The following is an 11,393-nucleotide window of genomic DNA, read 5'->3' on the forward strand; positions in this document are numbered from 1 at the left end:
GGCTCATGCACTTTGGGACACCGAGTAGGAAGGATTGCTTGAGCTCAGGAGGCGTTTTTTTTTTTTTGAGTCTGTCATCCAGGCTAGAATGCAGTGGTGCGATCCCAGCTCAATGCAACCTCCGCCTCCTGGGTTCAAGTGATTCTCCTCCCTCAGCCTCCCCAGTAGCTGGGACTACAGGCACACGCCACCATGCCCGGCTAATTTTTGTATTTTTAGTAGAGATGGGGGTATTGCCATGTTGGCCAGGCTAGTCTTGAACTCCTGACCTCAGGTGATCCACCTGCCTCGATCTCCCAAAATGCTGGGATTACAGGCATGAGCCACCATGCCTGGCCGAGCTCAGGAGTTTGAGACCAGCCTGGGCAACATAACAATAACTCATTTCTACTAAAAATTAATAAAAACTAGCCAGGTGTGATGGCACATGCCTGTAGCCCTAGCTACTTAGGAGGCTGAGGCAGGAGGATCACTTGAGCCCGAGAGAAAGAGGCTGCAGTGAGCTCGATCACGCCACTGTACTCCAGCCTGGGCAACAGAGCAAGACTCTGTCTCAAAACAAACAAACAAAAGAGAGTGAGAATGTGTCAGGACAAAAATGACAAAAATCATAACGGCAAAGGAAAGCTAAGAATATGAATGGGCATGGTGACTCGTCCCTATAATCCCAGTACTTTGGAAAGACGAGACAGGTGGATTGTTTGAGCCCAGGAGTTCAAGACCAGCCTGGGCAACATGCCAAGCCCTCGTCTCTACAAAAAATACAAAAATTAGCCGGACATGGTGGTGTATACCTGTGGTCTCAGCTACTCAGCTTCCCAGCTGAGACAGGAGGATTGCTTGAACCCGAGAGGTCAAGGCTGCAGTGAGCTGTGATGGTGCCACTGCATTTCATCCTGAGCAACAGAGCGAGACCCTGTCTCAAAAAATAAAATAGGCCAGGCGCGGTGGCTCACGCCTGTAATCGTAGCACTTTGGGAGGCCAAGGTGGGTGGATCACCTGAAGTCAGGAGTTCGAGACCAGCCTGGCCAACATGGTGAAACCCCGTGTCTACTAAAAATACAAAAATTAGCCAGATGGCCAGGGGCGGTGGCTCATGCCTGTAATCCCAGCACTTTGGGAGGCCCAGGTGGGTGGATCACCTGAGGTCAGTAGTTCGCGACCAGCCTGGCCAACATGGTGAAACCCTGTCACTACTAAAAATACAAAAAAATAGCCGAGTGTGGTGGTGGGTGCCTGTAATCTCAGCTACTCGGGAGGCTGAGGCAAAAGAGTTGCTCGAACCCGGGAGGCAGAGATTGCAGTGAGTCAAGATCGTGCCATTGCACTCCAGCCTGAGCAACAAGAATGAAACTCCATCTCAAAAAACAAAACAAAACGAAACAAAAAAAATTAGCCGGGTGTGGTGGCAGGCGCCTGTAATCTCAGCTACTCAGGAGGCTGAGGCAGGAGAATTGCTGGAACCCAGGAGGCAGAGCTTGCAGTGAGCCGAGATTGTGCCACTGCACTCCAGCCCAGGCGACAACAGCAAGACTCCGTCTCAAAAAAAAAAAATAAAATAAATAAAATAAAATAATAAAAAGACAAAATCTAAGAATAAATAAAGGGGGAAGGCCAGGCGCAGTGGCTCACGCCTGTAATCCCACCACTTTGGGAGGCGGAGGCGGGTGGATCACTTGAGGTCAGGCATTCAAGTCTAGCCTGGCAAACATGGCGAAACTCCATCTCTACTAAAAATACAAAAAATTTGCAGGCATTGTGGTGGACACCTGTAATCCCAGCTACTCGGGAGGCTGAGGCAGGAGAATTGCTTGAACCCAGGAGGCAGAGGTTGCAGTGAGTCAAGATTGCGCCATTGCACTCTAGCCTGGGCAACAGAAGGAGACTCTGTTAAAAAAAAAAAAAAAAAGGTTGGGGGAAGTGGGCATAGCTGCTTGGCAATGACCAAGCCAACCACAGAGCTAATTCTCAACATTGTTGTCCTTCCTGCTTGGCCGGAGTATTATTGACTAATTCCACCTGCTTGTCCTTAGCGAATAGAATTATATCAGTCAGCAATTATGTACCAAGAACCCATAGAAAGGCCCACATTGGCATTATTTGTGGATGCAAAAACAGTTGAAGACTCAAGTCCCAGCTCCCATTGTGATGGGAAAAAGCGAGCCAGTAACATTGGGTCACCAGGTGCTTTTCATTCATCATTTCAGTGCATTCTCCCTCCATCAGGGCTAGGAGAGGAGAAGCAGTACGGCGGAAGGGCAAAGAGGCAGACATGCCTAGGCTGAGACGGCAGCTCCACTTCCTATAAACCGGGTGGCATCAAGCAGTGACATCCTCTTCTAGGTCATTATAAGATAAAGAGGAAATGTAGATGACGCACCTAGCACAATGGTGTGTACTGTGACTGGGTTGCTGGTACTATGGTCATCCCAATTTCACAGATGTGGACATGGCTCAATGGAAGTCACAACAAAGTTGTCATGTGCAAGAGCTGCAGCTTGCTAATCCCAGCATTTTGAGAGGCCGAGGCGGGCTGATCACGAGGTCAGGAGATCGAGACCACAGTGAAACCCCCTCTCTACTAAAAATACAAAAAAATTAGCCGGGAGCGGTGGCGGGTGCCTGTAGTCCCAGCTGCTCGGGAGGCTGAGGCAGGAGAATGGCGTCAACCCGGGAGGTGGAGCTCGCAGTAAGCCGAGATCGCGCTACTGCACTCCAGCCTGGGCGACAGAGCCAGACTCCATCTCAAAAAAAAAAAAAGCTGCAGCTTGCTAGGAAATCTCCAAGGTAGAACTTCTTATCACTGCTGTCTGCTCTTCCCCCAGAGGAAGTTCAAGAGTGGGCTGTACAGGAAACAAAGACCACGCTCTAGGTGTGACTGAGGGAAAGGCCTTCTGCATAAAATCATAAGACCATAGACTTTAAGGTGAAAGAGGCCTCCAGCTTCATTAGTCCAGCTTCCTATCTCCTACCCCACAGAACGGATGGGGAAACCAAGACCCATAGAGTGGAAGAGACTTGCCCAAATGACTCAGCAGGGAATTACAAGCCCTGAGCCATAGCCAGACTTTTCTCCTGAACATTTCCTTCTGAACCCACATTCTTTAGTCATACAGACTTAGGGCTGATTCCTGACCCTGCGCTAACCAGCTGTGTGACTTTAGTGAGTGATGTAACATCTCTGATCTTCAGTACCTGCAGTTGTAAAATGAAATAATAGCATCTACCTCACTGGTTTGCTATAAAGATTAAATTATACAGGGCATGTAGGGTGCACAATAATTTAAATATGTATGTAGTTCCCATTTTACAGATGAGGAACTGGAGCTTGTTGAAACTTCCCTTGGCTCAGGATAATGCATGAGGTTAAAGAGAGAGCCTACAAGAAGAGAAAGAAAACTTGGGTGAGAACTGGATGGGTACAGGTGAGCCAGGCTCTCCTTGCACCTATCACTGGGAACCACCTTTCTGTCCAGGAGCTCAAGATGACATGGGCCACCCAGTGACCTTTCCTGCCTCTGCTGCCTCAATGCACAAACAGGTTGGTTGTGAAACACCCCTGGGCGGAGACTCAGCCTGGAGGCCTGCTCTGCTGGTCAGCGCGGGCAGGCTGGAGCTGTTTGGTTGAGCCTGGAAAGGACATCATGTCTAACAAACACATTGCTTGTCAAAGCTCTTACGGGGGTGCCAAGCACAGACTGTGAACTCTGGTCCTTGAGGCGTCACAGATGACTGAACTGGGGTGCCTAAGTTGCATACAACATCTCCTGGTTGTTGTTCTGGTCTAACAACCTTCCAGGGCCAATGTCAGGAAGAGGGTAATGTTTTAGAGGCTGGGGAGCTCCTATTTCTCAAGAGGCAGCTTGGTACGGTGGCCAGGACCTGGGCTTTTGGCATCCATATCATGCAGACCTGAGTTCACATCCTGGCTCTGGCTTCTCACTGGCTGTAGACTTTGGGCAAGTGGCTTAACCCTTTCAGATTTGAACTTCCTTATTCTATAAAATGCCCAACTTTTTATTTTTATTTTATTTATTTTTTTGAGACAGTCTCTTGCTCTGTTGCTCAGGTTGGAGTGCAGTGGCGCTATCTTGGCTCACTACAGCCTCAACCTCCCAGGTACAAGCGATCATCCTACCTCAGCCCACCCCCTGAGTAGCTGGGACCACAGGCGTGTGCCACCAAGCCTGGCTAACTTTTTAATTGAGATGGGATCTCTCTATGTTGCCCAAGCTGGTCTCAAACTTTTGGACTCAAGTGGTCCTCCCACCTCAGCCTTCTAAAGTGCTGGGATTACAGGTGAGAGCCACTGTATCCAGCCAAAATTGTCTTTTAGAGATAAAAGATGTAAAATTCGTGAAACATAGAAACTCTTCATAAACTATCATTAGAATCATGAGCCCAAATCTGCCCCTTCCTTCACTCCAAATGGAAATTGCCCCTCCTGGCTGGGTGCAGTGGCTCACGCCTGTAATCCCAGCATTTTGGGAGTATGAGGCAGGCGGATCACCTGACGTCAAGAGTTCAAGACCAGCCTGGTCAACATAGTGAAACCCCATCTCTACTAAAAAAATACCAAAAATTAGCCAGGCGTAGTGGCGAGCGCCTGTAATCCCAGCTACTCGGGAGGCTGACAGGAGAATCGCTTGAACCCGGGAGGCGGAGGTTGCAGTAAGCCGAGATTGCACCACCGCACTCCAGCCTAGGCAACAAGAGTGAAACTCCGTCTCAAAAAAAAAAAAAAAGAAAAGAAAAGAAAAGAAATTGCCCCTCCTGCTCTCTTGCTATTGTAGTGTACTTTCTCATTCACCCAGAGGTAGTAAAAAAACCAACCATTCCAGGCCAGGCACGGTGGCTTACGCCTGTAATCCCAGCACTTTGGGAGGCCGAGGCGGGTGGATCACGAGGTCAGGAGATCAAGACCATCCTGGCTAACATGGTGAAACCCGGTCTCTACTAAAAATACAAAAAAAAAAAAAAAAAAGCCGGGCGCAGTGGCTCACGCCTGTAATCCCAGCACTTTGGGAGGCTGAGGAGGGTGGATCACGAGGTCAGGAGATCGGGACCATCCTGGCTAACACAGTGAAACCCCATCTCTACTAAAAATACAAAAAATTAGCGGGGCGTGGTGGCGGGCGCCTGTAGTCCCAGCTACTTGGGGGGCTGAGGCAGGAGAATGGTGTGAACCCGGGAGGCGGAGCTTGCAGTGAGCAGAGATCCTGCCACTGCACTCCAGCCTGGGCGACAGAGCAAGACTCCGTCTCAAAAAAAACAAAACAAAACAAAAAAAAATTAGCCGGGCATGGTGGCAGGTGCCTGTAGTCCCAGCTACTCGGGAGGCTAAGGCAGGAGAATAGCGTGAACCTGGGAGGTGGAGCTTGCAGTGAGCCGAGATCGTGCCACTGCACTCCAGCCTGGGGGACAGAGTGAGACTCCGTCTCAAAAAACAAACAAACAAACAAACAAAAAACCATTCCCAATGGTCTTGAGGTCTAATAACAACAACAACAAAAAGCAACCAGCACGCACTTATATATATATATTTATGATAAGTACAAAAAATAAATCCTCTTTTGCAACCCAGAACTCATTGTTCAGTATGAGTTTTTTTTTTTTTTTTTTTTTTAATTGGCTGGATATCGAAGCGTGTGCCTGTAGTTGCAGCTGCTCAGGAAGGGAAGGCAGAGGCAGGAGGATTGAGCCCTGGAGTTGGAGGCTGTGCTGAGCTTTGATGGCACCACTGTACTCCAGCCTGGGCAACAAAGACAGACCCTGTCTCTTTTTTTCGTTTGTTTTTTTTTTTGAGGGGATGGAGTTTCAGGCTCTTGTTGCCCAGGCTGGAGTGCAATGGCGGGATCTCGGCTCACCGCAACCTCTGCCTCCCAGGTTCAAGCGATTCTCCCGCCTCATCCTTCCAAGTAGCTGGGATTACAGGCATGTGCCACCACGCCCAGCTAATTTTGTATTTTTAGTAGAGATGGGATTTCTCTATGTTGGTCAGGCTGGTCTCAAACTCCCGACCTCAGGTGATCCGCCCGCCTCGGCCTCCCAAAGTGCTGGGATTACAGGCGTGAGTCACCATGCCTGGCCGACCCTGTCTCTTAATAAAAAAAAGTTGATTCTAGGATTGTAGAATAGATCATTTAAAAGCATGGGATATGAGGGAAAACCTCAGGTATATTAATTTTGTATTCCAATTTCATGTTGACTTGATACATAAGATGGCTTTTTGTTTTAAAGGCTTTTACCTTGAGAACATGATATCTGGAGTTAAAGGTATTGGCATATTCCACACATCTGTACTTATTCTTGAGTGTGATTGCTTAGGAATGAATATGATTTAAACTCATTCATGTTTAGAGAGGGTGTCAAATTGAGAACCAGGAAGATCCACGTACGCTAAAAATGACCCTAAAGTAAGTTGGTTAAAAAATTAGATTCCAGACAGTCTTGGTGAATTTTGAAGTCTTCTTCAGTGTACCCATATTATTATTATTATTTTTTTATTTTTTTATTTTTTTGAGACGGAGTTTTACTCTTGTCACCCAGGCTGGAGCACAGTGGTGCAATCTCAGCTCACTGCAACCTCCGCCTCCCAGGTTTAGGCGATTCTTCAGCCTTGCCTGCTGAGTAGCTGGGATTATAGGCATGTGCCACCACGCCCAGCTAATTTTTTTTTTTTTTTGAGACGGAGTCTCGCTCTGTCGCCCAGACTGGAGCGCAGTGGCGCAGTCTCGTCTAACTGCAACCTCCACTTCCCAGGTTCAAGTGATTCTCCTGCCTTAGCCTCCTGTAGCTGGGACTACAGACTCTCAACACCACACCCAGATAATTTTTGTATTTTTAGTAGAGACGGGGTTTCACTATGTTGGCTAAACTGGTCTTGGACTCCTGACCTCAGGTGATCCGCCTGCCTTGGCCTCCCAAAGTGCTGGGATTACAGGCGTGAGCCACTGCGCCCAGCCTAATTTTGTATTTTTAGTAGAGATGGGGTTTCACCATGTTAGCCAGGCTGGTCTCGAACTCCTGACCCCAGATAATCCACCCACCTCAGCCTCCAAAGTGCTGGGATTACAGGCGGGAGCCACTGCGCCCAGCTACTATATCCGCATTAAAAGGAGATGACAGAAGCCAAAATAAAAGAATTATGGGCTGACAGGACAACTGGATTAAAATAAGCCTTAGTTCCATTAAAAAGGGCTAACTTGAAGATAAATTTTGACTCCAGCTCTTTAGAGGATCTATAGTGACCTTGATGGACAGTGGGAAAAAATCACAACATGAAATTCCTTGAATAAAAATGTACTGACTTAAAAAAACAAAAAAAGCAAAGCACAATTATCATAGACAGAAGCGCCAGGCTGGTTGTATCAGTGTTATCCTATTGATCACTTGATTCATTTCCTGGTGTTAGAAGAGAAAAGACATTTTGTTTATTTATTTATCTATTTATTCATTTATTGAGATGGAGTCTCACTCTGTCACCAGGCTGGAGTGTAGTGGCACGATCTTAGCTCACTGCAACCTCCACCTCCCAGGTTCAAGTGATTCTCCTGCCTCAGCCTCCTGAGTAGCTGGGACTATAGGTGCCCACTACCATGCCCGGCTAATTTTTGTATTTTTAGTAGAGATGGGGTTTCACCATGTTGGCCAGGATGGTCTCAATCTCTTGACCTCATGATCCGCCCACCTTGGCCTCCCAAAGTGCTGGGATTACAGGCGTGAGCCACTGTGCCCAGCCAAAAGACATTTTAAATCAAGAAGAGTGGTAGCCTGAATAATCTCTCTCAACAATGCTCAAGCCCTAATCTCTGGAACCTGTCAGTGTTACCTTATATATAACATAATTGCTTTGCAGAAGGGATTCAGTTAAGAATCTTGAGATAGGGAGATTATCCTGGATTATGCAAGTGGGCCCTAAATGTAATCATACATATCCTTATAAGAGGGAAGTAGAGAAGGATTTGACTAAAGAAGAGAAGGCAATGAGATGATGAAAGCAGAGACTGGAGTGATGCAAACTCAAGTTGAGGAATCCAACAGCCACCAGTCGCTGGAAGAGGCAAGGCATAAATTCTTCCCTGGAGCCTTTAGAAGCAACCAGCCCTGTCAGTGCCTTGATTTCAGCCCCTTAAGACTCATTACACACTTCTGGCCTCCAGAACAGCAAGGGAGTATATTTCTGTTGTTTTAAGTCGCTAACTTTGTGGTAATTTATTGCAACAGCTATAAGAAACTAATTCAAGGGATGTGGTTGAATCATTATTATTATTATTACTTTTTTTTTTTTTTTTTGAGACAGAGTGTCGCTTTTGTTGCCCAGGCTGAAGTGCCGTGCACTGGTGCAATCACAGCTCACTGCAACCTCCATCTCCTGGGTTCAAGCGATTCTCGTGCCTTAGTCTCTGGAGTAGCTGGAATTACAGGCATGCACCACCATGCCCAGCTAATTTTTGTATTTGTAGTAGAGATGGGGTTTCGCCATGTTGCGCAGGCTGGTCTTGAATTCCTGGCCTCACTTGATCTGCCTGCCTCAGCCTCCCAAAGTGCTGGGATTACAGGCATAAGCCACTGCACTCAGAGTATTATTATCCTTTTAGAGATAGAGTCTCAGTTTGTTGCCCAGGCTGGTGTGCAGTGGCGCGATCACTGCGTGATTTATTTATTTATTTATTTATTTATTTATTTATTTATTTATTTTTTGAGACAGAGTCTCGCTCTGTCACGCAGACTGCAGTGCAGTGGCGCGATCTCGGCTCACTGCAAGCTCTGCCTCCCGGGTTCACGCCATTCTCCTGCCTCAGCCTCCCGAGTAGCTGGGACTACAGGCATGTGCCACCACACCTGGTTAATTTTTTGTATTTTTCAGTAGAGACGGGGTTTCACCATATTGGCCAGGCTGGTCTCCAACTCCTGACCTTGTGATCCACTGGCCTCAGCCTCCCAGAGTGCTGGGATTACAGGCGTGAGCCACCATGCCCGGCCACTGCGTGGATTATTGATTATAAAAATTAATACTCGTGGTATATCCACATATGGAATATTATTCAACAATAAAAAGGAATGAGGCATATGAAATGTCCAGAATAGGCAGATCTATAGGAACAGAAAGTATATCAGTGGTTGCCTAGGGCTGGAGGGATGTAAGGGGTGGGAGAGTGATGGCTAAGTGGCATGGGGGTTATTTTGAGGGTAATCAAAATGTTCTAAAACTGATTGTGGTGACAGTTGCACAACTCAACATTCTAAGAAGCAATGAAATGTGCATTTGTATAGTATATGAACTATATCTCAATAAAGCTGTTAAAAAATACTGAAAGCTAACATTTAGCTAATGTATAGTGAACACTTGCCATTACTGTGCTGCAATTTATGTGCCTTCTCATTTAATCCTGGAATAATAATACTATATACCTAGCATTAGCACTTGCTACATTACAGGAACTTTTTTTTTTTTGAGACGGAGTTTCACTCTTGTTGCCTAGGCTGCAGTGCAGTGGCACAATCTCAGCTTGCCACAACCTCCGCCTCCTGGGTTCAAGTGATTCTCCTGCCTCAGCCTCCTGAGTAGCTGGGATTACAGGCATGCACCACCACGCCTGGAAAATTTTCTATTTTTGTAGTAGAGACGGAGTTTCTTCATGTTGGTCAGGCTGGTCTTGAACTTCCGACCTCAGGTGATCCGCCACCTGCCTTGGCTTCCCAAAATGCTGGGATTAAAGGCTTGAGCCACTGCGCCCAGGCAGGAACTTGTTTTTTTTTTTTTTTTTTTTAGATAAAGGGTCGGCTGGGCGCGGTGGCTCACGCCTGTAATCCCAGCACTTTGGGAGGCTGAGGTGGGCGGATCACAAGGTCAGGAGATCCAGACCATTCTGCCTAACATGGTGAAACCCCGTCTCTACTAAAAAAATGCAAAAAATTAGCTGGGCGTGGTGGTGGTGGGATTACACGCCTGTAATCCCAGCTACTCGGGAGGCTGAGGCAGGAGAATGATGTGAACCCGGGAGGCGGAGCTTGCAGTGAGCCGAGATTGCGCCACTGCACTCCAGCCTGGGCGACAGAGAGACTCTGTCTCAAAGAAAAAGTAAATAAATAAATAAACTAAAATAAGAGAAACGATCTTGCTCTGTCACCCAGGCTGGAATGCAGTGGCACAATCATAGCTCACTTCATATTTGATCCTGGGCTCAAGGGATCCTCCTGCCTCAACCTCCCAAGTACCCGGAATTACAGGCATGAGCCACTCTGCCTACTTTTTTTTTTTTTTTTTGAGATGGAGTCTCGCTCTGTCGCCCAGGCTGGAGTGCAGTGGCAAGATCTCGGCTCACTGCAAGCCCCGCCTCCCGGGTTCACGCCGTTCTCCTGCCTCAGCCTCCGGAGTAGCTGAGACTACAGGCGCCCGCCACCACGCCCGGCTAATTTTTGTGTATTTTTTTTTTAGTAAAGACGGGGTTTCACCATGTTAGCCAGGATGGTCTCGATCTCCTGACCTTGTGATTCGCCCGCCTCAGGCTCCCAAAGTGCTGGGATTACAGGCGTGAGCCACCGCGCCCGGCCTTTTTTCCTTTTTTTTTTTTTTTTTGAGATGTAGTTTCCCTCTTGTTGCCCAGGGTGGAGTACAATGGCGCGATTTTGGCTCACCGCCACGTCTGCCTCCCGGGTTCAAGCGATTCTCCTGTCTCAGCCTCTTGAGTAGCTTGGATTACAGGCATGCGCCACCACGCCCAGCTAATTTTATATTTTTAGTAGAGACGGGGTTTCTCCATGTTGGTCAGGCTGGTCTCGAACTTCCGACCTCAGATGATCCGCCCGCCTCGGCCTCCCAAAGTGCTGGAATTACAGGCATGAGCCTCTGCGCCCGGCCTGCCTGACTCCTTTAAGGCATTTTTTATATGCATCAACTCATTAATCTCCATATGAACCTAATAATGTAGATGCAATTATTACCCCATTCTATTTTATTTTATTTTATTTTAGACAGGGTCTTGCTCTGTCACCCTGGTGGGGCACAGTGGTGCAATCATGGCTCACTGCAGCCTCAAGCTCCCTGGCTCAAGTGTTCTTCTCACCTCAGCCTCCCAAGTAGCTGGGACCATAGGTGGGTGCCATCACGCCTGGTTAAATTTTTTTTTTCTTAGAGACAAAGTCTCACTATGTTGCCCAGGCTTATTACCCCATTTTAAGTTAAGGAAACCGGGGTCTGGGAGGTTAAGTAACTTGCCTAGGGTCACATGGCTTGTAAGTGGTAGAACCAGGATTTCAACTCGAGTTGTTGGACTCCTGAGCCCAAGATCTTAATTATTTTGTTTGCCTGCAACTACACTTGCACCATGGGACTGGCCCCCTGGGTTGGCTGATTGGATCTGCAGAACTCTCCATTTCTTAACTCCAG

This window comes from Pongo pygmaeus, chromosome 1 (assembly GCF_028885625.2).
Source record: "Pongo pygmaeus isolate AG05252 chromosome 1, NHGRI_mPonPyg2-v2.0_pri, whole genome shotgun sequence".
NCBI classification, from domain to species: domain Eukaryota; kingdom Metazoa; phylum Chordata; class Mammalia; order Primates; family Hominidae; genus Pongo; species Pongo pygmaeus.